A 23,520-nucleotide genomic window follows, 5' to 3' on the forward strand; every position below is an offset into this window, starting at 1 on the left:
TGGAAGTTTCAGGGTGATTTGAGGAAAAAAGTGGATCAAAAAAGCGGCTTTTCCCATGTTAATTCCCATAGGACCTTTGAACACGACTACAGCCCGACCCGCTAGACAGAATTGCACCAAATCTGGCAAAAAGCTAGCTGTTGGTATGCAGATTGTGCTTTTGGTTATTTGGTGTAAATCCATCCAGTCGTTTAGTAGAAATTATATGAAATCCAAATTTGTATATCTTTGGCCGTGAATAAATTGCAAATAATCTTGAATTTTCACAAATGCACGCGCAAATAGAAGCGCTGTAATTGGCTGGCCACAACCTGACTAGAAAGTTGCAGCTGCCATTTTATGTTATGAGAGGGGGTCCCTGGGCCTGAAAATAGAAATTATAAGTGGTATAAGGGGTCAGGGTGGAGGTACGCTGACCCCAGGGGTGTGACATAGGGGTGTTTGAGGGTCAAAATAAGGGTTTAAAATGATTTTTCTTCATCATGTGTGATATTCGCGAATATTCTCAAATATCCTTGAATATTCTCAAATAACCTTGAAGATTGGAGGATATTCGAGAATATGTCAAATAAATTAAAAAAAAACATTCACAAACTCATTCATACACTAATTCATTCACTCATACATGCACTCAGACTCATGCACCCACTCACACACCCACTCAAGTCACTCATGCACCAACTCAGATCCATTCATAGACTCTCACACTCACTTTCAGACTCACTCAGACACTCAAGCAGCCATTCACAGATCCACTGACAGAGGCAGGCCCTGTGGTCAAAGGCCGTGCGCTGGGTTGGGTGGTTATAAGGACCTTTCGGTCAACTCCCCCCAAGTTTGGCGGTCCAGCAAACTCATAATTAGGCCCAAAGACTTTTTCCCTTTCTCAGGTATTTGATGACTGGAGTCTCACCTTGGGTAAAGCTGCTGATTACAGCCCTCATTCCAGTTGGCAGGGTTTGATTCTGGTGCAGAAGCACAATAAGTCCAATTTTTAGAAGGCACATTGCACAAGTATTTTGAAGTCACTTCGAGAGATGGGTGACCAATATTCTTATGTGTGCAAAGGGGTGACCTGTTCTCTTTTCCCTGCACCAAATGATTCGGTTTTGTAGCTTATTTATTTTGCGACACTACTCACTTGAAATGCAAAGGAGAGTTTGGTATCAAGGATGAACTGTCTATTTCCGGCTGTGTTAACTCTGAATGGAGAGGGTCTTACAGAAGTGGCTGGTTGAATGGGAGGGGTTGATCTGCTGTATGCCACAGTAAGGTTTTTTGGTTTAGACTATTTTTTATGCTATGAAGTGCATCTTGGCCAATGCCAGAGGAAACTTTTTACTCATTTCACCAAAATGAGATGAACCAGATATACTTCACAAGATGTTCGCTAAAAACATTATTCACCACTTCTAACCACACTCCCTTTTGGCAGGTCGCAGGCCCTGGGATTTCATTTTTACAAATCATTGATGTGAAGTTCATTACCTCAAATGGTTCAAATTAAGCAAGTGAAAACTACAACTCCACAGAGCCCACTATTTATTACAGAAAGGTTAAGAACTCAACATAATGGGCCTGATTCACAAATGTAACTTACACTTTTCAGTAATTTAGACTTTTGAGTCTAAAGTTTATGTTTTGCTTGTTTACAAACTCCAAGTGTAAGTCACTACTTAAAAAGAAGAAAAAAAAGTATTAGTAAGTCTGGCACCACACACTGCCAACCACTGGTACTGCAACGCCCTTGAATAAAACAATAGAGGTGGGAAATTATAATTAAACCCCACAGGTAATAATGTTAAATTAAATTATTTTAAATGGTTATACATATAATGTTAACAGAATATGTGCATATTAATTGATTCTAAAATATTTTGATACTCTAATGTGAATTTAAAGTGTAATGTAACACATGTAACATGTATTAAAACATAACTGAATTAATTTTCATTAATTTGATACATCGCTTTTAATTGTTATAAATCCATAATCAAAAAAAGAAATATTTTGTTGGGAATTATTTTTTTTTTTACTTAAAGTTCAGAAAAATAATTTTAATTTAATGTAATATGTTTCCACTAAAAAAAGAAAGTTAATAGTGCTGTACCAATTTTTTGTTCTACATTTAAAATACATATGTAGAAGAAATTGACATTAATATTTAATATAAACATATTTTAGTATATTTGTAGAATTAATTAAACTTTGTTCTTTTTCCCTAACGTTTACCATGTGGAGATCCGGGTCGTCTTATGGTAAAGCATGGAAATAAAAAAATGTATTTAATTTGAAAAGAAAAATTACAAATTTATTGAGACTAAACAAAACGTAGTAAAGTCACTCAAAAGTGTAAATTACTCAAAAGTGTAAGTTACCTTTGTGAATCAGGCTAGTAAGCGTCCTTCCAAAAGGGAGTAACTGGGCAATACTTACTGCTGTCTATTTCCCTGAGTTTAGGTGGGTGTGTCATGTTACAAGGGACAGTGAGGGGCAGAGAATAAAACACAGTTTTCAACTGGTGCCTAAAGCAAGCAGTAAACCCAATTCCAGTCCTGGCTTTGGAGCCAACAGAGCTAAATATTATGGTATTTGTAGTTTCGTTTTTCACTTTAATTGTCTGGACAAAGAAGCCCTAGCGTGCAAAAGGCTGTTGGCTTTAAGGCCAAGACTGAATAAACGTGCTGCTGATGACATGGGGCCAGTTGGCCGCTCCATGGTGCAGGATTTTATCTTAATTCATCTTCTGTGAAACTCTATCGCCGCACAGGGGAAAGAAAATCCATATAATTTTCAAATGGCAAAAACATATTCATCCACTGCGTGCCTTTGCTTGCAATGTTTGTGCTTGTCACCCACACAGGTAACCGTGGTCTCTGTCACTACCACTGACTGAAGCAAAACTGCTCTGTCAGTGTGGCCCGGGGAATGACAGCCAGAGAACTGCTGAAGCCTTTACTGGTTAAACATTAAATCACAGAGACAGCTGTAACTCGTAAAGCCTGTCACATCCTCCCACAAACATGTCTCCGTTCGACGCACAGCGAGAGGGCCTCTGGGGTCTGCAGCTCTGTTTCCATGGCAGCGGCGCCAGGGAGTCTCCCTCGCGCGCCTTATTCAGTGTGATCGCCGATTGGACATCGGAAAAGGAAGACTGACATGGCGCAGAAAAATGTCCCTTATTGAATGCAAGTAACCGGTGCCATGCTGCACACAGGATGCACTCAACATGCTGCTCATGCGGGGACCCCTCTGCACTCTTATGTGCCTGCCGGTCATTGGGAGAGTGGATCACTTATCTCCCATGTATCTCAGCTTGGCCTACCCGCAACGACTTCGTCTATTAGACAATTAGATTCCGCAAAACATTAATTAGTGATAAAACAAGCCATAGAAAGATTAATTAATGTTTATTAAAAACAGTTCGCTTACCAAACAGTTTGCAACCAGGAGCATACACGCCAACATTTTAGAAGAGGAAAGTGGTAGATTTAAAAATAATAATTGGGAGACTGTATTTCCCCCATTGACTTCTATTGAAGCAGAGGCAATTGCAAAATAATGCCACTTTTGGATTAAAAGATGGGGAGTCTCCGCCTGAATTGGGCCTATTGGTAAGAATGCAGGAGGTATTGGTATAGCTAATTACAGAGATATGCAGGCACTCTTCAGTGGGTCATATTAGACCTGTCAACTTAAAAATATGTTTCACAGTTTGAGAACTGGACAGGGCCTTGGATGGGGAGAGCCTTTTGGCAAGAACTACAGAAGAAGTACTCTGACCCCCACCAATACTCCACCCCTTCGAAAGAAAAAGAAAAACAAAGGGTTGCTGGAGGCCATTGCAGATGCCCTGGTGTGTTTTCACACCTCTCAATGGACAAAGGCTCCTTACAGTCTCAAAGACAAGCTAGAAAGTCTGCTGTGGTTTTTAGTTTGACTTCCCTGCACCATGTGATACCAGCTCCTCAATGGGCAAATTTGTGAAGGGAGCCAATATATGTGAAGGGAACCAGTTCGCCACATTTCTCTCTGGAAATGATCTGTTTCAATACAACGCTAAACCTACACATTCCAGGGGCTCTACGCTTGACCTTATTATTTCCAAAGTTGACTTGATTACAACAGATGTCCCTATCCTGGTCGACTGGTCTGACTACTTCCTCATCCCTTTCTCATTTCACCTCTCGCATGCTGTAACCCCGGGCCAACCAAAATGGGCAACTACCTGTTTTCACAACACAAAGAACATTTACCTCAACACTCTCTGCGACAGCACTAAGAAGGTACTACCAGACATCAACCCCAATTCCGTCCTCAACGATCTGGCCACTCACTGGTACTCCAATCTATCTGTCTTGATTGACAATCTAGCTCCAATGCAAGGCAAGAAGAAAAGGCCTACACCCTCTTCCCCTTGGTTCAGTAAGTCCCTCTATGATGCAAGAAAAGTTGTAAGAATCCTGGAGAAGAAATGGAGACAGTCACCCTCTGTCATCAACCTCTCACACCTTCGTTACGTGAGATCTCGCAACTACAAACATCTATAGAAAAAAATCAAACTGCTTTAGAGCTCTGCTATATTCTGCTAAGAACAGACCTAAACAACTCTTTGACCTAATCAAATCCACCAATAACCTCCTGGCATCTTCGACCATCAAATTTGATGACCCTCTGAAGAAAGCAGAAGATTTTGTACTAAAGGTTAAATCGCTGATAGATCATGACCCACGTACAACCCCATATGAGGTATGCAAATCCAAAGGCACCTGGTTTTGTTTTGATGTCATCACTGAAGACTCCCTCCTTAAACACATCCTGAACACAAAACCTTCTAACCACCCTCTAGACGCCATCCCAAGAAACATTACAGTAGACTTCTAGACCCTCACGCTTTCCTACTGGACCAAGCTGGTTAACCTCTTTCTCAGCCACGGATCCTTTTCTGAAGCCCTTAAATCTGGTCAGGTGACCTCACTACTTAGGAAACCCTCTGCTGATATGGCTGACCTTAACAATTTCCGACATATCACCAGCGACCCTTTTCTCACCAAAATCACTGAAAGATGTGTAGCAGAGCAACTCACTCAGCATATCAGTGACAATAATCTTCTCAATGAATTTCAATCTGGCTTCAGTCAATGCTTGAGCACCAAAACAGCACTTCTACAGATTATCAATGATGCCCTTCGAGTCCTAGACTCTGGCAGCTCCTGTCTCCTGATCTTTCTTGACCTCTCTGCAGCCTTTGATACTGTCAACCATCACATACTAATTAACACACTAAAACAAAGAATGGATATGAAAGACATAGTGCTTAAATAGTATGATTCTTACCTCACGGGAGATCTCAGATGATTAGAACTGAAAACAGTTGCTCAACTACAAGATCTTTTGACCAAGTTCTCCGTCAGGGCTCCATCCTTGCTACAGCCCTTTTCAATCTTTACATTGAACCGCTAGGAGCCATTTTAAAACAAGCCACCTCTATGCTGACGACACCCAACTCTACCTTAAGGTATCCACCGCACACAACATCTCACTTCTCGCCACCACCCTTAGCTCCATCCAAGAACGGATGAAATCTCATTACTTTAAGCTGAATCACTCTAAAACTGAATTCTTTCTCATCTCTACCTCAAACTCCCCACCTCCTATTCAAACATGGATGAATAATTTAAATATTCTTAACAGCAAACCCGCCATTGTTGACAGTGCCAAATCCTTTGGTGTCATCCTGGACAAAAGACTCCAATCCCAAATTAACACCATAGCCAAGAATGCACGATTGCGACTTCTCTGAGGGATCTGATGTTTCATTCCTGAGCAAGACCTGAAAACTCTTGTGCAATCCTTGGAAATCTCCAGACTTGATTACTGTCTCTCTCTTCTTGCTGGCCTCCCCAAGACTCACGTATTTCTGCTAAAGTCCATCCTCCACTGTTATAATAATGTTTGTTTTAAATTTGATAAACTGTTAATAGTTTATTATTTTGTGATGTATGTTGAATTAATAAACAACATAAACAACTATTATCAGTTTCTCACATTTAAAACAAACATTATTATAAAATGCTTCTAATATTTTGTAATCCGGTTAGATAAAAACAAAGGCGAAACCCATTTGCTTTGCCAATGCTTCTTGCTCTCATTTGATCCTTTTTGTTTGATTCCCTTGTCCTCTTCTTTCTTCCTCTCCTTTTTTCTTTCATTCTTTTCTTTCTCCTTCCCTCTCTCAGGCTCTCTCTAACCCCACCTTTCTCTCTCACTTCCTTTTCTCTCATTCATTCCCCCTTCTTACTGATTTTCTCTTTTTGTATACTTCGTTCTTTCTCTGTCTCTTTCACTGGATAAGTCTCTTTCTTTCTCTTCTTCTTCCTATCATTTCTTTCTTCCTCTTCTTAGTTTCTTTCTTTGTCTCTTGCTTCCATCCTCTCCTCCTTTTTCCTCAGATTTCCTTTTTCTCTCTCAACTTTCTTCTTATTTCGTCCTGTCTTTCCCGTCTCTTCCTTTCTTCCCCTCCTTCCTTTCTCTTCCATTCGTCATTCTTTATTTCTGTCTTTCTTCTATTATTTCTTTCTTTGTTTAAAGAGGGCTTAGCTTCTTAAAGTAATCTCTTGGTATGTTAATTTGTATGTCATTATTGTGTGACTGCTGTATTGTGTGACTGCTGTATCGAGAGAATGTCTTTGCCCCATTGACTTCAAATAAAGTTGAGGCAATTTCAGGCCGGTTACTACCAGCATGCACTCGCAAAATGTATTATTGCTAATGGTCCTTCGTGCCCTAACACTCTAAATGAGCAGCCTTGTCTTCTGTATTGCAGGATAATGAGCACACGAGTCTAAGCTAGACTCTCACCCCACAAGTTACCATTTGCTATATAGCTTGGATGGTATTAATGCTGTCTGCTCACTGGAGCAGGACTGGAATACTCTAGGGGCGGTGTTTAAGTTACGTGGACTTCATGTATTTTTATCTAACACCCATATGTTAGGCAGTAGTTCATGATGCTTTTTGGTGACCAGAAGTAGCTCTCACTACAGAAAAGGTTGAAGACCCCTGTTTTAGATGAATGCCCACATTACATGTACTCGCCCCTGCTACGCCCACCTTAGAAACTGCTTCACTGCAAACAAGAATTGGCACAGTCAAAAGGTCTCGGTTTATTGTGTTTACAGATGCAGCATTAGCACGTTTTAGGGAAACACACGAGAGGGAGCAAGCAGGAGTGGATAGAGAGGACGACTGTTCTAAAGCAGATCCTTATGTAATTCAATGCAATGGCTGACATGGGGGTGGAACAATACACTCAAACAGCCAAAACAATGGGCAAGAGATGAATACTCCACTTAGCTGAACCAAGACATGATTGGCAAAGTCTCAAGCTAGTGGCAGAAAGAGGCTGGTTGAAGAAAGCCAGTGGCTGAAAGTGATGCATCCAAAGTCTACTTTCGGTATATTGTTACTAACAGGTCAGTTTGACAGTTGCAATGTCAAAAGCCAGACCTAAAAACACCTCCCATTTGCTGGTGACTGCCAACAGAGGCTTCACTGGCTCTCCTGACTGCCCTCGGGATCATGGTAAAACTAATCCTGAAGAGTAGGAAGTGCAGTACTGTCTCAATAATCCTCCCTCCACCCCATCTCCCCCCCCCCCACACACAAACACCTGCCTGCTTTGCATCTTTATCGCACTTTGGCAGGGTCTTTGTGCTTTAGATCAAAATTTGTTGATAAGAAATAAGTGTTTTCCCCAAAAAGTGCGTGAGGGGCACACCTGCAATCACTGGCTCAAATTAGGCACTTGTGTGGGGCATCTGGAAACAGTGGTCTCCAAAGTGCAAGGATGTACTTCTGATGCATTCAGAGACTTACCTCCAGGTCACTGGCCAGAAAAGAAGCCACTCACTGAGCCTCAGTGAGTTAGCACCTATTTAGATGTCCTGTATCTCTTAAAGTATTCCCTTAGTCCTTACAGTTATGAACTCCTGTATCCCTCACGATGTATGTATGTTGTACTGTGTGGTGGTAGTACTTTTTCTTGTTAAAGTAAAACCACGGTGTCAATACTGTCTTATTGAGTATTTTCAGGTGACATATTCTAACTCTCTGACCCTACAATTGCTCCCTGAGTAAGCCTTTGACTTATTGCATCACTGCCCAAAGAGCAAGGACTGTAAGGGTGCAGTGGCTGCTGCTCAGTTATCAGTGTGCCCAGTAGGATGCCCTGTGCCATCAGTGGTAAACAGACTCATTCGCCTTGATTGATGTCCAGCAACCCCTGTGTGCTCCCGGACCTCAAACCAGTTTGGACAAATATTTACTAGTGGCTCGTAGGAAGCTTGCTTCACAGCACTTCACATCCCAACAGTTGCACCTGTCCCATCAAGCTCCTACCTTCCACCCACCCTTGAGCCTGAACAGCAAGACAATCCCATGACCCTCAGAGTTTGAATCCATCATGAAACCAGTGAGTTGCACACTGAGACAGATCTGTCCCTTTTTTGAGGGACTATTATGGCAGTTTCTGAGAATTCTCAGTCTGACCCTGCTGCCAATCCTGCCTTCAGTACTTTTGTTGGGACTAAGAACCACAGCTGGCATGGGGTTTGAAGAGGTTCAAATGTGCACTATCCAGACCGGGTGTGTTGTTGGCTTTTTGTACTTGGAGAGCTCTGGTAATGTCCCTGAGGGAGAACTTTAAGTTACATGTGTTCACGCTTTCCTGTGTCACACCTGCCTATCAGCAGGATATCATCATGCATCAATGATGAACCTGTCCTCCGTGCACACATATCTGGCCCTGCTGCTCAATGGAGTAATATATCCACCCTAACATGATGGTCACACAGGTTCAAATCCTGGTAGGGTAACCTAGCCTTTCACCCTGTTATAACTTGAATAAAATAGATATCAATAAATATCTATAATTCAACACCACAATGTCCTGAGATGTGAATGTGTGCTTTACAAATACATGTTATGATGGACCAACGAGAGTATTAATGCCTAAAACATGGAGACCGAGGCCTGAGTGTCCAGGGCCCCTGGCTGTGTAATGGCTTCAATCCAAGCTTGGTGTCAGAACTAAGCCAGAGGAATTCAGAAAACCTTCTTTCATACTTCAGAGGTTGATAAATTGAGAATTATTAAATTGGATAAAGGTAACACCTGCTGTTACAGTGCTATGGAACAGTACATCTGTGATGTCACATGTGGTATAAACATATTGTATTATAAAAGGAGATAAGACCACTGACCACTGTGAGCAAGGGGTCCCATAAGATGAAGAAATGGAGATCATATCTCAAGTACAGTCAGTGAAACAGATCAAGAGATCAGACCTCGCTGATTAAGTGATATTTATCATTTTTCAACAATGCCTGTACTTTTGGCACTTAAGGGATTAGTATGTTCTCTCCTTATAACTCAAACTAAATATTGATGACACAAAGCTTTGTACATATGTTATATGTCAAAGTATATGGAGTAAACTATCCTTATAGAATGTTAAATGAAGACTGCAGAATTCTTTGGGAGACCAAAGGCTGAATCCCTTTATCTTTATAATGTCAAGGAACTTTAAGGTGACATGTATCATATGGTATAAAGTACGCCCTGCCTTGCAACTTAAAGATGTAGCAGGTCACCAAGGACTTCCATGGCTATAGTGAGGAACAAGGCTGATGTTTGAGTTCCTTTATAAGGTCATGTGCAATTTCCTTTCATCGTACAGCAGAGGGTATGTTATTCCTTATAGTCAGGCCACTAAAATTATGTGATTGTGCAGCTGCAGTGATTTTTGCATAATTATAGATTTGCCACTTTTGCCACATAATCCATCATCTGCCACATAATCATCAGACTTTATAAAACATTTGTGTTTCTAGCTCTAAGGGTTCAAAAGTTACTAAAAATTAAGAAACACATGCTGCCGTGCATTAGAAGGCCCTTTAGCAAAGCTGGACTGTTTACCTTTCTGTTGCTTATTGCTATATATGGGATTTAAATGGATACTAATAAGGTGCAACCAATACCCAGACAGTGTTACCAAGTTTAAAAAATGACAAAATAATGAAGTATAATATTAGAAAATGTGCCTCATTATGCAGCATAATTTGCCTTTCTTGTTGCATAATTTACTCACCCTGCCACATAATTTGGCCTTCGACTGCTGCATAATTCCAGTGGCCCTTCTTGTAGCACATGGTCACGCCATCATCCCATCGTACAAACCATTTACATGCTTGGTGTCTTGTATACACATATGAGAGAAATAGTATGGCATTAGGGTGAACATTGAGAACAAAAGTGTAAACTGTAGTCCAAAATTAAACACAGAAAAAGCAGTAAATTATTTTTTGCAAAAATATTTAAATCTGTTAGGTGTAAATCAGATTTTAAACAAGCACTGGCAAAGCCATTACAACGTGCCTGTGCAAAAGCCATTGGTTCTGCCAATGTGTTTTAGCCAAGCTGTACACCAGCATGGCTGCTATTCAGGATGCCTAAGGGTTAGTGGTGTAGAGGAAACTGGCATGGAGCAGACTGTCATAGAGTGCAGTGGTATAGAGTGGAGTAGAGTGGCGTAGAGTGGAGGGTTGTGGAGCATAGGTTGGAGTGTTGCAGCATGTCGCGAGATGGAGTATTGTTTAGTGGAGTTGACTGTCATAGAGTGGACTGAAGTGTTGCGGAGTAAAGTGAGGTGTCATGGAGGAGATGAGTATCATGGTTTAGAGTATAGTGGAGTAGAATGGAGTGGTGTGGTGTAAAGTGGAATAGTGTAGAGTGAAGTGGTGTAAAGGTGCGTAGAGTAGAAGGGTGTAGAATGTAGGACCAAAATGTTGAGTGGAGTGGCACTGACTATCGTAGAGTGGGGTGGCATAGAATTGAGTGGTGTGGAGTGGTGTAAAGAGGAGTAAATTGGTGTGGAGTGGCATAAAGTGAGATCCATAGAGAGGAGTAGAGTGTCGTTGAGTGGCATAGAGTTGAGGAGAATATCATAGAGTGGAGGGGCGTGGAGTAGAGTGTCATAGAGTGTCATAGAGTGTAGTGGCATAGAGTGGAGAAGAGTGGAGTGGAGTGCTGTAGTGTGAAGTGTGAGGTCGTAGAGTTCCATGGAGTGAAGTAGAGTAGACCAGAGTAGAATGGAGTGGCACAGAGTGAAGAAGAGTGGAGTAGAGTGGCTTAGACTGGAGTAGAGTAGATTGGAGAAGAGTGGAGGGTTGTAAAGTGAAGTAGAGAAGAGTGGAGTGGCATAGCATATGGTGGAGTAAAGTGTTGTGCGTAGAGTGGAGGAAAGTGGCATAGAGTGTCTTAGAGTGGAGTGTCCTAGAATGGAGTGTCACAGAGTGGCATAGAGTTAAGTGGCATAGTGTGGCATAGCATGTCATAGGGTGGAAGGTCATAGAGTAGAGGGTTGTTGAATGGAGTAGAGTAGAATGGAATGGGGGAGCACAGAGTGGAGTAGAGTAGAGTTAAGTGGCAGAGAGCGGCACACATTATCGTAGAGTGTTGTGTCATAGAGTGGTCTAGAGTTAAGTGCCATAGAGTGGAGCGACATAGAGTGGTGTAGCCTAGAGTGGATGGCAGTGGCATAGAATGGAGTGATGTAGCATAAAATGGAGTAAAGTGTCATAGAGTAGAGTACCGTGGAATGTTACAGAGTAGAGTAAAATAGACTGGAGTACAGTGGAGTGCCGTAGAGTGGCATAGAGTGTTGTATGGTGGAGTGGCGTATAGTGTTGTGGAGTGGCACAGAGTGTCATAGAGTGGAGTGGTGTCAAGTGGCATAGAGTGAAGTACAGTGTTGTAGAGTGGAGTGGAGTAGAGTGTCATAGAGTGTCATGGAGTGGGATAGAAAGGGGTGGTGTAGTGTAGAAGACAGCAGTGTAGAGTGGAGTAGAGAAGTGTAGTGTGGAGTAGATGGTGTAGCGTGGACTATACTACAGTAGCATAGAGTGGGGTGGCGTAGAGTGTTGTGGAGTGTCGTAGAGTGGGGTTGCGTATTGCAGAGTGATGCAGAGTATCGAAGAGTGGAGTATGCATGGGTGTAGTGATGCACTGCCATTACAAACAACACATTTTCAATTGAAATGACCATTAGATTTGCACAGACATACATTTTTACTAATACAACTATACAGCTCACAAACGATAATGTGTGGAAAATACTCACTTAGTGTATTGATTTGTTTTGATCATATTAAACTATTTATTTCCTCCACGCTTCAGAATTACATAAAATGTGCTTCATTTGTGGTTTCCACAGCTCATTGACGGACATTTAATTTTTGTTGTTTACTAGAAAAAAACTTTCCTTTGACACCCTCAGATTGTCAGATAAATCCTCTCACTTTGAAGTTAGCGAAAAAAAAGGTAAACACCAAGCCCCCTCAGAAGATAGACCCTGACTTTTGACCTTTGTCTTTGAATGCACAGCAAGTATGACAAGATAGGAACAAAATTTACAGGCTTAATTACAGAAAGTGAACATGCATGGAAGAATACAGTAAACAGGCTATGTTCCATGAGATGGACAAAGACTTGCTTAACAACCTAAAACAAATAAGGCCAGCAAGCAGAAAGCAAGCAAATATGAGTTACAAGACACAAAGCACATGATAAGCAATTGGCAGAAGGCATTCCTAGAGAAGCTTTCAGAATGATTCCAAGATGTCTTTGCATCAACTTAAAACAACGATTGGCAAACAAAGCCAATAGGTCTCACCTGTACAAGAGTCATTGACATTGGCAGTGTGTTTTTGCCATGTTGTACACTAGTGTGGCTGCCGTTGTGCATGGCTGAAAGTCAGTTGTGTGGAGTGTCCTCGGGTGGAGTAGGGGGAAAAGAGTATTGTAGAGCTGAGTAGAGGGGAGTAGAATTCAGTGGTTCAGTGGTAGAGAGTGTTGTAGAGTGCAGTGTCGTAGAGTTTAGTGTTGTAGAGTGGCGTGTCATCGAGTGGGAAAGGGTGGAGTGGATTGAGATAGTGGGGTGGACTGGACTGGAGTAGACTGGGGTGGATTAGATTTGGGTAGAGTGGGTTGAATTTTGTGGGGTGGATTGGATTGGAGTGGATTGGAGTGGGTATAGATTAGATTGGGGTGGGTGGATTGGTTTAGTTTGGAGTGATATGACTGGGGTGGGGTGTGTTGGATTAGAGTAGGGTGGTTTGGAGTGGAATGGATTTGAGTGGAGTGAGGTGGATTAGACTGGGCTGGAGGGGGTGGATTGGACTAGAGTGGAGTGAGTTGGGAACAGAGTGGGGTGGATTGGAATTTGGGTGAATTAGAGTGTTGTGGGCTGGATGGATTGGACTGAATGCGGAGGACTGAACTGGGATGAGGTGGATTATATTGGGGTACAGTGGGGTGGAATGGAGTAGAGTGGGTTGGACTGGACTGCAGTTGACTCGGGTGGACAAGAGTGAAGTGGGCTGCATTAGACTGGAGTAGGGTGGACTGAAATGATGCTGGCGGATTGGATTAGGGTGGGGTTGACTGGAGTGGGATGGATTGGAGTGGGATGGGTTGGGTTCAACTGGTTTGGGGTGGAGTAGAGTGGGGTGGATTGCATTGAGGTGGGGTGGATTGGAGTGAGGTGGATTGGAAAGAGTGGGGCGGGTTGGATTTAGATGGATTGGACTGAGGTGCATTGGATTGGTGTGGGGTGGATTGGATTGAGGTGGATTGGACTGAGATGGATTGGATTGGGGTGGGGTGAAATGGATTGGTGGGGTGGGGTGGGGTGGATTGGATTGGGGTAGGGTGGGCTGGAGTGGGGTAGATTGGATTTAGCTGGATTGGGGTGGATTGGGCAGGTGTGGGGCGGATTAAATAGTAGTGGGGTGGATTGAATTGGAGTGGAGTGGGGTGGATTGGAGTGGGCAGATTGTTTTGGATTGGAGTGGAGCAGATTATTTTGGATTGGAGTAGGGCAGATTGTTTTGGATTGGAGTGTGGCTGATTGCAGTGGGGCAGATTGTTTTGGATTGAAGCGGGCAGATTGTTTTGGATTGTACTGGGGCAGAATGTTTTGCACTGGAGTGGGGCAGACTGGTTTGGATTGGAGTGGGGCAGAGTATTTCAGTTTGGAGTGAGGCAGATTGTTTTGGATTGGAGTGGGGCAGATTGTTTTGGATTGGTGTGAGGCAGATTGATGTGGGGCAGATTGTTTTGGATTAGAGTGGAGCACATTGTTTTGGACTGGAGTGGGGTGGATTTTGGTGGATTGGAGGGGTGTGGATTGGGGAAGGAGTGGGTGGATTGGATTGGAGTGAGGTAGATTGAATTGGTGTGGGGTGGACTGGATTGGAGTGGGGTGGATTATGGTGGGTTGGAGTGGGGTTAATTTGGATGAAGTGGGTGGATTGGGGCAAACTTGATTGGATTGGAGTGGGGTGGGTTGGATTGGAGTGGGGCAGATTGGAGCAGGCAGATTGTTTTGTACTGGAGTGGGGACGATTGGAATGAGGCAAATTGTTCTTGATTGCAGTGGTTCAGATTGGAATGGGGCAGGTTATAGTGGGGCTGGTTATTTTGGATTGGAATGGGGCAGATTATTTCATACTGAAGTGGGGAAGATTGGAGTGGGGCAGATTGTTTTGGATTGCGGTGGGGCAGATTGGAGTGGGGCAGTTTATTTTGAATTGGAGTGGAGAAGATTGGTGTAGGATGAATTGGATTGGAACAGATTGGAATGGGGCAGATTGGAGTAGGAAGTTGTTTTGGATTTGAGAAGATTGGCATGGGAAAGATTGGAATTTGGCAGATTGTTTTGGACTGGAATGGGGAAGACTGGATTGGGATGATTGGGGTTGGGCAGATTGTTTTGTTTTGGAGTGGGGCAGATTGTTTTGGATTAGAGTGAGGCAAATTGGAGTGGGGCAGATTGGAGTGGGGTGGGCTGGGAGGATTGGAGTGTGGTGAATTGGAGTGGATCAAATTGGGGTGAGTGGTGTGGATTTGAGTGGGGTGGATTGGAATGGTCTGTGGTGGATTGGATTGAGTGGAGAAGAATGGAGTGGGGTGGTTTGGGGTGTACTGCACGATTATGTGCTAACGCATCATTTCAGAAATAACACACAAGAAAGAAACAGTCACTTTGCAATATTTAGAACAAGATAATCCTCATTTTCTGAGAACAGCGCCCACGAGAAAAAACAAAAGATAACATGAGTGCAACGTAAGAAAGGAAGACCTGGAAAAACAAAAGAAAGTTGACTGTAGAAAATAAGTCTTTGCAATTTTGTTTGTCCTGCTGGGCACGTTTTTGCAAGTCACAAACCTTTTGTTTTCTTGCCACTAAAAGTTAAAAATAAACAAAATAGTACCTCAATCACTTTGAGAGCAGTGGGTGGGCACAGATCAAGTTGAATCAATCAGTGTTTGGTCCTTGCTCCACACAGAGGAATGGAAATTATGCTTGGCCAGCAGTGACGAATTACGAGGTTGTAAATAAGAGAGTCAGGCAAGCCAACTAACGGTAAGCAACGGGCAGGCTCCAAGCAACAGTCTCGTAAGCAAGACCATGTGCTAGTGCATGCTTTCATAGGCTTGACTCTAAAAAAGCAGTACCTGAGAATGATAAGCAGCATGCAGAGAGATTCATTCTCCCTTATACTGAGCTATACAGTAGAGTGCCAAAAATAAACATGCTGCCATAAATAGCAGATTTGTACTGATCACTGTTCATTTAAAAAAGATAGATCATAGGAATGAAAAGTGCTTAAACTGTAGCTATAATGATGCTCTGTAACCTGCCTTTCACCTTGAGTTGCTAAGTCATTTGTTATTACTTCACAAATCGACTGTTATAAGGAAATTAGAGACAGATTTTGCTATTGGGATTGCAGGCTTCCGTGTGTTATATCATTATAGCGTACTTTGTGGGGTATTTCATGCCTTAAATTACATGGTCACTTCATCATGTTTCCCCTCTGCAGTCCTCTTTTAAATCCACGGCCCACAGTAAATGGCTGCATGTTTGATAATTACTGAATTTTTATGGTAATATCGTTCAGAAGAGAGGGATTTGAAAACTAAGGTATCCCTTTAATAATGTATGTATCAGTTATTACAAGCAGTAGTAATTATGCTTATCAACCTGCCTCTCTCACATTCAGCTGGCTCTGGAAGCGGGTATTGTAACATCACAGTGCAACTGTTACAACTTATTACTGTTGAGTAATTGTGTAATGTTTTACTACAGGCAAATAGTAATGATACAAATACACTGCAATAATGAAACTGTAGTAAGGAAGCTAGACCCCGAGGGGCACATTTATGAGCCCCTATTGCCACCGGAGCATCACTTTACGTGACGCTCCGGTGGCGCAATACCCTGCACCGTGTTTACCTTGTAAATACGGCCCCTTCACATGCAGTACTTTGCGTGGAAGGTGCGTGCAATGGGTGTTGCTGTGGGTGTGCCACAGCAACACACATTGCATTGTGATGCTGCCCCAGGTGTACGTGTTTTCGTAAACCTGAGGCAGCGCCAAAATCTAACGCCACTTCATGAGTGGCCTTAGAGTGGCACAACAAGGACGAATACTTTTATTCCGCCTCGTTTTTTGTTTTTTCTATGTGTGCTGCATTCTGCAGCAGGCATAGAAAGAGCAAAATGCCAGAAATTATTGTTTATGTGCAGGAAGGTGTCCCTTCCTCCATATCAACAATCATTCAAAATGACAATTTGGCACTTCTATGTGTTCTGCATTCTGCAGCACACACAGAACTGCCAAATCATCATTAGTGACTGTTTATGTGTAGGAAGGGACACCTTCCCGCACATAAACAATCAACCCCCTCAAAGAAGACATCCTTGCACGATGGTGCAAGGATGCCTGCGTTGGCGCTAGGCAGCTTAATTTAGCGCCAGCGCAGGGGGTAACACAGGGGTGCGCCGTAATCTAATAAATACGGCACATCCGTGCGTTTCTAAAGTGACACAGCGTGGCGCTGCCAATTTTGGCGCAGCACCGCGCCGCACCACCTTCTGTTAAGTATGGGCCTTAGTTTTACAGAGTTACAGCAGGCTTCCACGATTTACAAGATTATATTTTAAGATTCTTATATTTCTTTACTCTTGTATTTTGAGATTCTATTGATGAATTGTAGTGTATAAGTATGCATTTTCTTTTGAAATGGTGAAGTACTGAAGACTTTCCATAAAAAATTTACTTGACTGGTTTCAAATGACTATTTATAAGTAGGCCTGGGTGAAACGTAAAATATGCAGGCATGATGTGAGTAATTTTGGGAATTTCGTGTTATAGTTGTTGCATAAAATTCCTGAAATTATGTCAGTCACATAATTACCCGCCGTTTCTGGTAAAAATTAAGTGCGGGAACAATAAGAACAACCATAATGTGAGTTGCTGTTGTTTGCGGCAATTTTGTTTCTCATACTAATTTTTAGGGCAAACGTGTCCTTGTAAAAATTACAGATTTGCATTCCACATTATGAGGTGTACACCCCTATTTATAGCTTTAAAAACAAGAGATTTGTATGTCATCCTTTTACAAATGTCCATCCTCACACAAAACTACGCAATTAAATGAAACGTGACTGAAGCTAAACTGTTTGCAATAACTGGTGATCAAATGGTCAACCAGGCCAGAGTGCACAACCTTTTAAGCCCAGAGGTTGTGCACTCTGGGTCTGGTTGACCATTTGGTCACCAGCTATTGCAGTTGTTTCCCTCGCGTGCATGGGCAGAGCACGCACAATCGCACAATAAATCACATTCCACTCCTTTATTTAGTGTAGCAAAAAAGGCCACTTTATTAAGACAGGTAATGAAGCATCAAATTTATCAATACAAGCATTTTAATTAATTCAACCTTGCTAATACATCAAATGTTTAACCATTCCCCCCACCCTTAAAGTCCCCAATTTGCTCAAACATAGCTTCCAGGAAAAAAACCCATTCTCTTCCACCTTTTCCCATTCTTTCTTCATTCACCGCCTTTTAGTTGCATTACCCAATGTCACAGTCTCCCCCCATCATGCATCCCCAAGTGATCTGCCATAGTGTTGTTCAAAGGCACATCTTTTAGTCTTCCCCTCCCCTGTGTCCTGTCCTCACTCCTGCCGAGGGAAGGATAAGCCCGCTCCAGACTGTCCACCTCCACCCAAAAAACTACCTGCTAAAAAGTCTGACAAAAGAGCAAACAAGACTACAACCTGGCTTATCGTGGCAAAAATGTAATAGCTCAAACATCATAACAACTTAAGTATACATTGGATCTTCAAAATTAACTACCTCATAAATTTAGCATATTCTTAACATATGGGTGGGCCACAGGACAATATGACCCCTCCTGGCACCGCCTCACAAGCGTCTTTCCGCTCTAATCACCTAACTATAGAACCTTGCCCTACACCCCGCCCCCTCCAACCACTAACCTGCTCTTATTCGTGGCCTGTTCCAATGTGCGAAGCCACCCAGGGGGAAACCGGCTAAAGCCTTGTTCCCCCTGGGTCCCTTCATCGCACAATAAATCACATTCCACTCCTTTATTTAATGTAGCAAAAAAGGCGACTTTATAAAGACAGGTAATGTAGCATCAAATTTATCAATACAAGCATTGTAATTAATTCAACCTCGCTAATACATCAAAGGCCTGATTACGACTTCGGCGGAGGGGATTACTCAATCCCAAATGTGACGGATATCTGGCCTTCGTATGTAGAGTTCCATAGGATATAATGGACTCGTAATTTGGCCAGTGGGATATCCGTCACATTTGAGGCAGAGTAATCCCCTCCGCTGAAGTTGTAATCAGGCCCCAAATGTCTAACCATTCCCCCACCCTTAAAGCCCCCAATTTGTTCAAATATTGCTTCAAGAAAGAACCCCCATTTTCTTTCACCTTTTCCCATTCTTCCTTCATTCATCTCCAAATGATCTGCTATAGTGTTGTTCAAAAGCACGTCGTTTAGTCTTCCCCTCCCCTGTGTCCTGTCCTCCCCACTGCAGAGGGATGGATAAGCCTGTTCCAGACTGTCCACCTCCACCCAAAAAACTGCCACCCAGGAAAACCGAAGAGTTTTCCTGCCCCACCAAAATGTGAGTGTAGACTGATTTTAAGCATTCAACTGGAACACGATAATTTTGTATTCCTTAATTTTTCAAACAATTCCCTCAATTCCAATAAATAATAAACTTGCTCCAATCTTGATAGATGAACACCATCAGAATGAAACAGACTTGCATCACTTTCAACAATATTTTTGTGGTTTAGTACTGTAATACCTAGGTTGGAACAAAAAATGCTCATTTCCTTCTTGCCTTATCAATTGTCAAATGATTCTTTGCACCTTTCCACTGTTTCCGGGGTAAAAATTCTGTCCAGATTAAACATGAACCCCCAATTATTTTTTATCACAGATACATCCACTTTCATTTGTTGTATCAGAGTTAGACCAGATAATTGTACTAGATCGTTTTTCGCCTAGATGTATGACTAACATATCCGGACATCATCTAATCGAACAGAGCTCTGCTAAAGTAGGCAGCAGACTCCCCCAACGCATCCCACTCTTTCCTTTCCATAAAACCTCATGTCTTGAACTTGGAAGTCCGAGAGAACAGCCATAAATTTGTTGTTCTGCATACAATGCTCCCCATTTTATGAAGGAATGTCCAACTATCCACGTATTTATTTTTATTGACAAAGGACCATGTACAGAACCTAATACTGAAAGAAAAAAAGGGGGGGAGTCTATTAACAAAAATTATTATATGAAAACATGTTTATTTTCTGACATATTTCTCGCAACAATTTGATTTCCATCTTCCAATTCTTTTTATCTCTGACCATGACAAACCCAATCTTGCTGCCTCAGTGGCTGCTCCAATTCGAAAAGAATGTGTCACATAAAGTCTGGGGTCCCTACCTATTTGCTTTAATACTAATCTCAATACTGCTAACAAATTAGCAATAGAAATTTGTTTACCGTTTGCATGGCAAAAAATTTCACTCGATTTGTTCACTCTTCTGCTATGAAAATAATTCCATTCCTCAACTGGACAACAACCATCCAAACCACTTTTATTTAACCATACCCATTTTCCCTCTACCTAACTGGTCTGTTTTGGATGTTTTTAACCCAATTCTTGTCCGTGTATATTCAGTGACCACATCATCACTCCGAAGTCCTCCCTGCCATCTCAGACCTAATAGTTCTGAAGCTCCAAATGCTCCAAAAAATAACCATAACATGCATAGCATAAACAAAGAAGTCTCAGGCTTATCATAGCAACAAAAGGATAGCTGAAGTAACAGTTTCTGCAAAAGTTGAAAAGTTATTGGTTCTCTTAACCATGTTGTGCTCTTGTGTTCCTTACTCCAACCCTTTCAAAGTTTCTAACCAAAAAGCTCTCAACAGGATCATGCGCCAACCATAACTGACTATAAAAAGAAATTCCTGCTAATTTACCTGAAATTGTGGTGTGCGACAAGCCTTTGTCTATCAAATGTAACACAAAATCTAAGATTACCTCTTTAGAAATCATAGCTCCAGTACATTGTTTATCGTTGCCAAACTTTAGAAATTCATTCCAAGCTTGCCGATAACTTCTTCTGGTGGATGCAACTAATGAATTCTCTACTAACTCCACTATTCTCACTCCCCCATGCCCAAAACTCTGCGGGATCTGAGTCTTGCTGTAGTCTGCACCCGGTGCCAGGTTTCGAAACTTCTGCCAATTAAAAAGAGGCAGAGCATCTGCAATATTATTCATTGCTTCAGGAACGTGTCTAGACTTAAATACAATATTCAGCTGCAAACACTTTAACATAAAAACTCTTAATATACGCAACACTTTTAAATCTCTCGCTTTCTGTATGTTTATTAAATCAACCACTGGTTTATTATCAACATTAAACATTAGAGTTTTGAAATTCCTCACCCCATACATATAGAGCCACAATCAAGGGGAATAGTTCTAAAAATGCGATACTGCGCCCTTGTGCCAACCAATAATCTGGCCAACTCTCAGCACACCAACGTCCTTCCCAAAATATGCCAAAGCCTTTGGCACCTGCTGCATCAGAGTAAATTTGAATTTGCCATAATAAATCTTCCTCCATGAAATACAGTGAGAAACCATTGAAATCTTCAAGAAACTTCAGCCATACAACAAGATCAGCTCTGATTGCCATCGAAATTCTTACCCGATGATGTGGTAGAGACGCACCAGACATGGCCAGACCCAGGCACCTACAAAAGGTCCTACCTGCCCTGACAACTCTGAATGTGAACTTTAAATATCCTAGCAATTTCTGCACCTTCCGAAGCTCCAATTTCTTCCTATTAATCACTGACATAAAAAATGACTTTATCTCTTGTACGTTTGCAGCAGGAATCCTAGCTATCATTTCTATAGTATCAATTTCAATCCCCAAGAATGTCAACCTAGTACACAGGCCTTCTGTTTTTTCTGGGGCCAATGGTACACCAAGCTGTTGTGTCATGTCCTGAAAGTTCTGTAATGCTTTAAAACAATTCTTAGTGTTTCTTTCCCCAACAAAAAGGAAATCATCTCGATAATGGCATACAAGTTTGTGACCGCTCACTTTTGTAAAATTCCATTGTAGAAAAGTACTAAATGTTTCAAACAAGGCACATGATATTGAACCCCACCCCCATTGGAATGACTTTATCTACTTAAGAAGTGCCTCTAAATTGCATACCAAGTCATTAAAAGTCATCAGGGTGTATAGGTAATAATCTGAATGCAGATTGAATATCACTCTTTGCCATGACCGCAGCTCTTCCTGCTGTTCTTACCAATTTAAGAGCATCGTCGACTGAGGCATAAGATACGCTACCATCTAAATGTGAAATAAAATAATTTACTGATTGACCCTCTGGCCAAGACAAATGATGTATAAGTCTATACTCACCTGATGTTCTCTTAGGCACAACGCCCAATGGGGAAACAATAAGATTATGTAGAGGCCATTGTGAAAATGGGCCAGCAATCCTGCCTGCTTTTAACTCCGAATCTAGCTTACGCTTTACAATATCTATTAATTATTTTGCTGATTTAAGATTATCTGCCCATCTTCTTAGCCTTGGCTCTTGATAACTGATCTTAAAACCACATTTGAAACCCCAGAAGAGTTTGGATGCTGCCTCTCTATCTGGGTAACTGCCCAGCCACTGCTCTAATACCTCAAACCTAATTGGGGTATGAGTCTTTCTGCATAAATTGAAAGTGTTGACCCTTTTGCATTCTAAATTGCTCCCCACTGAATTTGAGGCTGCAAAACATTGAGTGAGTGCATGTTTGCCCCCGCAGAGTGTACACTCATGTTTATAATGGCAAAATTGTCTACTGCAAAATCCCCTGCTACAATTCCAGCAGGATGATGCATAGGATGTTTGCCCTTTTCCACCCCGCCCCAGCTTGGGCGGGACGAAGTTGAAAAGACCGGTAACTTATTGGTAAACCACTAGCTGTATGGGCCGTGGCTGGGGGCAGTGCTGATGACATCCATTGTGGCCACAACTCAGAGTCTACGTCTCCCCAGGGCATATCATTATTTCAACTAACACTGGCCCTGAGCTCTTCATCGTAGCTCAACCAAGCATACCCACCAAAATGCATTTGTGCTTTTCATATGATATCAATATATTTAAAAATAGCCACTGCTCTGTCCTGATGCCGTTCACAGTATAGGCTTGCATATATCAAAAATCAGATGTCCTGTTTTCAATTGTTTTGGGGACCCTTGGCCTTCTAGCTAGTTCCCACTCTCCTTCCTTAGAGCCTTCCTTTGCTTGTGTATCCCTATGTAATAATTTGAAGACGTCTACAAACTCATGCTTCCATATCCTGTTCTTGTTTTTTTCTGATATATGAGAGCCCAAAGGCATGGCAATTCCCATATATGGCAGCCTCTTATTTATAGTCTTATCACCATTGTCTTCTAGCTTTTCAACCTGCACCTCATTATTTTCACTTTTATCACCTTGTGTTTCCTTGTCACAGGTTGACTTTTTTGCATGTATCTCCTTCTCATTACCTTGCTTCTTAGTAACACAGTTCCCTATGGACTGTGTACCTGTAACTGACTCTTTACGCCGAGCCCCTCCCCCGAGGGCCTGCCTCTTTATTGTGAGGGAGACCCTTTGCAGTTGTTGTTTCCCGCTCTGCCTCACGTGCTAAATTCTTCTCAGGAGAACAGCCCGCCACCTTCACATGTTTAACATGAAGACTCCTGAGCCCTCGCTCTTTTAGAGGTAAACCTTTGCATTTTATTTTACTTATCGATTTTGCTTTTAATTTATTCCCTTCTGGGAAACAGGCAAGTACTGCTGCTGTTACGCCACCTGCAGCCTTCCTCTTGGGCCTTTCCAAACCGACCCAGGCCTCACCCAGTACACCCGGTTACAATAAATCTTCCCTGCCAGCCTCACATAACATTCTTATTGCTTCCCGTACATTGCCATTAATATCCATAACTATTCAGAAAAAATGGTGACTTATAACTTACAAA

The 23,520-nt window shown here is 42.1% G+C and overlaps 1 protein-coding gene across 1 annotated transcript in view; it reads left to right on the plus strand.

Moving 5' to 3' along the window:
- FAM167A (family with sequence similarity 167 member A) overlaps positions 1-23,520 on the plus strand; it is a 127,518-nt gene that overhangs the window by 98,133 nt on the left and 5,865 nt on the right. The gene's annotated exons all lie outside the window — the stretch shown is intronic.

The sequence above is a fragment of the Pleurodeles waltl genome, chromosome 5, assembly GCF_031143425.1.
Source record: "Pleurodeles waltl isolate 20211129_DDA chromosome 5, aPleWal1.hap1.20221129, whole genome shotgun sequence".
In the NCBI taxonomy this organism is placed as follows: Eukaryota; Metazoa; Chordata; class Amphibia; order Caudata; family Salamandridae; genus Pleurodeles; species Pleurodeles waltl.